Source organism: Ursus americanus, chromosome 12, assembly GCF_024610735.1.
Source record: "Ursus americanus isolate L20-20 chromosome 12, mUrsAme1.1.p, whole genome shotgun sequence".
Lineage (NCBI taxonomy): Eukaryota > Metazoa > Chordata > Mammalia > Carnivora > Ursidae > Ursus > Ursus americanus.
Window position 1 is genome coordinate 72,429,690 of NC_142138.1, and position 6,097 is coordinate 72,435,786.

Below are 6,097 nucleotides of genomic sequence, written 5' to 3' on the forward strand. Positions count from 1 at the left end.
TGCCTGACATCCAGGCTACCAAATGTAGCCTTCTTTTCCTCCTGCTCCTCTTTCCTCCAGCCCCAAGAGCTGCCTTCCTCTCCCAGCCCCTCCTGCCCAGGGTCCAGTGAAGCACTGCCAGGATTTCTTCCCATTTAGCTTTGTTTAAGTCTTCGTCCCACCCTGATGCTCTCCCAGGTAGATATGAGGAGGCCTCATCCTTTCCAGCTTCCAGCTTGGCCACAACTAGGGCCCCATCCCTGTCCCCAAAGCAAGGGATACATCTGGGCTTCTTGTGGAGTTCCACTCTGACTAGTAGGGACTCCAGAGGCTGAGGCACAGCTTCTGCCTTATTGCTTCCTCCAACTCCCCCTCCATGTGCTTCTCTCCTTTTACCTCTCCTAATAAATCTGTGCTTCGTGTCATTGTGTCTTACCCCAGTCTATCACCCGTTCATTGGTTCAGAGGGACACTTTGGGAAAGTGAGTGTGCAAATGCACATGTGCAGGGAGTGCATCCTCACTGGCATCGTGGCTCTGGTAACTAATGATGGGGGAGGTCAGATCCTGACGCATCTTACTTAAAGGACAGGGAGAGAAAGCCTAGGGGCTATTTGACAAGAGTCTGGGAGACCCTTGCTAAGTAATCTTATCTACAGAAGGACAAAAGGAGGAATAGTTTAGCTCCTACCATTAGAGGCCCCCAGCCTACCTGACAAATGTGGTTTTGGTCTCTTGGAAGTTGCCATTCTAAAAAGCAGAAAAAACATACATGTATGATGGAAGAGTACCTCAAAGCACATCTACGAACATGTGCAAATAAATTTTTCATGTATTTGTTTATATGTTTTCCATTCATTTATTCATTAATTCACACTCAATCGCTCAGCCATCTAATATTTAACAAGTTCTGCTATGAGTTTGGTTCTCCATTCTGCCATGCTGGTTTTCCAGTGTTCTCCCAAGAGTCTATCTGAGTCTCAGTCTACTATGGATGTCATGGTCATTTTCTTAACACAGGGAAAGGTTGTTGCAGGCATAGTCATGTACAGAGTATGTGCAATTTTACAATTGGCCTTGTAAGTTAGTCCAACTTTATGTGTCTTATAAAAGAAGTCCTATTTTCACAGCTGGCTTCCTCACTCTGGTGCGAGACTGGCTACTTGTATTAGAAAGAAGCAGTTTTCTCCATATATAAAGAGATGAGTTGCGAAGGCAAGGCCCTGGGTGGGCAGGAACAGCCACACACACAGCCAGAATTTCTCACTTGAGTTTTAGTCTTCCCTTGGGATTTGCTCACTGAATTCTAGGTGCCACCACAGGCAAAGGAAATAATAAATTACTTCTTCATTTAACACACTGGACTAAAAAAGAATTAATAACCACATTCTCCATTTCCCCTTAAAGTTGCCATCCATGATATTTCCAAGTCTACTTGTAATTACTTAGCACAGTGCATGCAGACATTAACCAGGAAAGTCAAAGTGTGGTAAAAAGAGATAAGATTCAGAAGCGAATGTTTCTAACCCCAAGAGTTCTCTGACAGCCCTCTGAGCCCGTTTTACATCCTGAATGAACTCCTCTGTTAGATAGAAAGGCTGGTGCATCTTATCAGACCCCTTGCCTGGCTCCTTCCTTCTAAGCTCCAGCCAGATTGTTGTGTGGATTGGTTGTGTGTGTTTTGAATGCCATTCCCATGTCTTCCTGAAGGCTCTGGTGAGTCCTCCCACAGACACTTGGGGTCCAGGGCTAGCAGATATACATAGAGCAGCTAATTGACAGGACAGGAAAGACTGAAACAAGGAGATGCTCTGCTACAGTCTGAGTCTCAGGTTATCAGCTCAGTGGGGAAGGAGACACATCCATGCCTTCCACACCAATGGCCAAGGACAAAGTCCTACTTCTCTGTAAATATGTGGGAACCCATTCCCTGCATAAGGAATTTCTCCCCCTCTTCTTTTTACCTTTTGACCCCCTTCACTCATGTACCCCTACTCCACCTTTCTCCCAACCCTAGCAACTACCAATCTGTTCTCTGTATCTATGAGCATGGTTTGTTTTTGCTTGTTTATTTAGATTCTACATCTATTTTATTTTTTTCTGTCTCCTCAAAAGCCATTTTATTATTTTTAATAATATTTTTTATTATATTATGTTAGCCACCATACAGTACATCCCTGGTTTTTGATGTGAAGTTCCATGATTCATTAGTTGTGTATAACACCCAGTGCACCATGCAGTACGTGCCCTCCTTACTACCCATCCCCAGCCTCTCCCATTCCCCCACCCCCTCCCCTCTCAAGCCCTCAGTTTGTTTCTCAGAGCCCATAGTCTCTCATGCTTCATTCCCCCTTCTGATTACCCCTCCTTTCTTTATCCCTTTCTTCCCCTACCGACCTTCCTAGTTCTTATGTTCCATAGATGAGAGAAACCATGTGATAATGTCTTTTTAATAATAGCTCTTCTAACAGATATGAGGTGACATCTAATTATGGTTTGATTAATAATGTTGAGCATCTTTTCATGCATCTGTTGGCCATCTGGATGTTTTCTTTGAAAAAATGTCTATTCTGACTTTCCCATTTTGTAATCAAATTGTTTTTGCTATTGAAGTGTATGACTTCTTTTTATATTTTGAATATTACCCCCTTATCAGATATATGATTTATAAATAGTCTCTCCTCTTCAGTAGGTTGCCTTTTTATTTTGTGGATGGCTTCCATTGTTGTGCAGATGCTTTTTAGTTTGATGTAGCCTCACTCATTTATTTTTGCCTTTGTTGCCTATGCTTTTAGTTTCTGATTTAAAAAATCATTGCCAGCAGCAATGCCAAGGAGTTTACTGCACATGTTTTCTTCTAGGAGTTTTATGATTTCAGGTATTACATTCAAGTCCTTAATTCATTTTGAATTAATTTTCTATATGGTGTAAGATCATGGTTTTATTCTTTTGCATATGGCTGTCTAGTTTTTCCAGCAACATTTATTGAAGAGATTGTCCTTTCCCCATTATATATTCTTTCTTCCTTGTTGTAAATTAATTGACCATAGATGCATGGATTTATTTCTGTGCTCCCTATTCTTTTCCATTGATTTATGTGTCTGTTTTTATGCCAGTACTATACTGTTTGATTACTACAGATTTGTAATATAATTTGTAATCAGAAAGTGTGATGCCTCCAGCTTTGTTCTTCTTTCCTAAAATTGCTTTGGCTACTGGGGATCTTTGTGATTCCATACAATTTTAAGATATTTCTTAATGTAATTCCATGCATCAGAGGCTTACAAAATAACAATGTCTTGTATCAAAATCTCTTTCATATATGTGGTAAAAGAAGAATGATTTGTTATTTCTGGTTCCTCTTCATTTAAAGTAATATAATGTCAGAACAAAAGGGATATAATGCATCATTTAGCTCAACTTCTTCATTGACCAAAGAGAAAATTTAAGAGTGGTCCATAATTCCCATATAAAGTTTAAAAACTACTGGATTACTCCAAAATTCTCCTACAAGACCCAAAACATACCACAATTCTGCAGCACCAAAGAATTCACTTTCCCCCAAAATAACATTCAATTTTGACACCTATGTTTTCTGGTTCCTTCTGCCTAGAAGGAGCTCCACTCTACTCATTAGGAGACTTTCTTAGTTTTAAAGGTCTAGTTCAAACATTTCTATAGAAACTCACTTAACATTTTAGAAAGAACTGATACCTTCTATAAGCTCTCATGACAACTTTGTACAAGTTTCTATTAGTAATACAATTATTATATTATTTTATGAATTATGCATATAATTATTTTTTGCAGTATAGTTCATTTTATGTGTTTATTTCCCCTATTAAATTATAAGCCTTTGAAGCCTATGGGAATTACTGATCTTATATCCCCAAACGCATTATGAACTTCTGCTTCTGAGTGGAATGGAATAGCTTGTAGCAAATCAGTAGTCTAGTGCAAATTTAGAGGAAGGAAAACTTCAGAGGTGAGCTGAAAAAAGTTTCCCCTGGCATCACTCTTTAATGTATATGCAAAGGAAATGCATGCATTTGAATTTAAAACATAGATGAAGCTGTTCATAGTAACACGACTTGTAATAACGTCAAGTTGAAAATATCCTAAATACTCATTACAGAAGTATGGATCAGTTAATTATGGTATGTTCATACAATAAGACACTACATGGCAATGAAATTGGACACACACTGTATAACATAGAAGAATCTCACAAACATATCCCTCTGGGAAAGAAAGCAGAAAGTAAGAGAACATACAAATGACCCCACTGATGTATGGTCAGACGACTGGCAGGTGAGATGAGGAAGCTCTCGGGACATGGTCACATTTTGCATCTCTCTCTGAGTGCTAGACATATGGGTGTGGTAACTTTATGAAAATTCATTGAGCTGTATGCATTTTCCTATTTAATACTGTGCTTTCAAAATTTTTAAAAGTGAATTTAAAAAGTACTCAGGCAATGTTTCTATCCTGACTGACTCGTCAAATGCTGACTTTTCTCACTGTTCTGTACATACTTCACTGATTTCCCACCCCATTCTGTCTTTAAACCCCATCCACAACAAATTAATAAGATCGAAATAATATTTCTGTTCTTCTGAGGAAAGTGTACCTAGAAAATCTCTCAATGTGGCAGTAGTAGAGGAAGCTCACCACCCTCTCCTCTCTCTATTATAACTTCTCATCATTCCACTTATCCAGAAAATTCTCTCCACCCCAGAACAATGCTCCATCTGATCCCCCAAATATACCTCTTTGACATAAGAATTATTTTGTTTCCCAGAGTCCATTGTCTCTCGTGGTTCAAACTGAGGTCTTCAGAGGGGAGGGAGGTGGGGGATTGGGATGGACTGGTGATGGGTAGTAAGGAGGGCACATACTGCATGGTGCACTGGGTGTTATAAGCAAGTAATGAATTATGGAACATTGCATCAAAAACTAAGGATGTACTATATGGTGACTAACATATCATAATAAAAGATTAAAAAAAAGAATTATTTTGAGCTGAAGACAATTAGGAAACAGCAAACACAGGAGAAGTCCCCCATTTTCTGCTAGAGGCAGGCTATAAATTCTCCTTCTACTGGAGATAGACTCCAACCAGACCAGAGATGGCATCAGAGGAATCTGCAAACAAACCTTCCTTTTTAGTTCACTCCTATATATTTACCTTCCCACAGTTTGGGGCCCTGGGAAGCCTGTCCTGTCATTTCTCTACAAATGTATTGTTCTTTGTTGAAGAAGCTATACAAGCCACAGTCTTGGGCTTATACAACTTACTCTTTGTCTTAGGTTTCTCCCTGGAGATATGTGCTGTACACGTTAATAAACTTTTTTTTATCTTGTTAATCTTTCCTTTTATTTTTTAAAGGGTCTGAGCTAAAAGCCTAAGATGGCTAGAGGTACAGTAAAGCATTCCTGTGAAAACTTTGGTAAGCTGAAATGGCACGAAGCAAAGAAGCAATGGCCATTAATTTAATATGGGAAATTTTTTTAGCATTCCCAGACCCAAAAAAACAACCTCTCTTAGGCTTTTCTGATACCTTAGGACACATCTTGCTAAAGGATGCATTAAGTAAATGGAGATGAAGCGCAGGTGCTCATGGACACAGTTGCGCAAGAACTTTAATTTCCCACAAAACAATTATGGAATATTCTGAGTCACTGCAGATAAGTTGCCAATAGTCAATGTACTTCTGATCCCAGTGGCTGGAAGCTGAGACACTGAGCGCGTTCCAGGGCGATGAGCTTAGCAGGGCTACTCAGAGCGCGCACTGCCTCTATTATAAGGGCTCACTGCAAAACAAAAGCCTAACACAGTTTTCACTGTTTGCCCTTTTTTCATAAACATGACAATATTCTTCAGATTTCCTTTGGTTGGTAAAAATGAAGACTAATGTAGGTCTTTGGTTAAAAAAATAGTATAATGCAAACTTTTGAAAAGTGAGGGATACCTATAGTTTTGCCTCCTTCCTACACCAGCAAAAAGTCTCCATACCATGTGCATGATGGTGTCCAGGCAGATGACATGGGACAACCTACTGACTCCAAGCCACTGGCTATAGGACCCGCCCGGCCAAGCCAGCCAGAGCCTGTCCTTT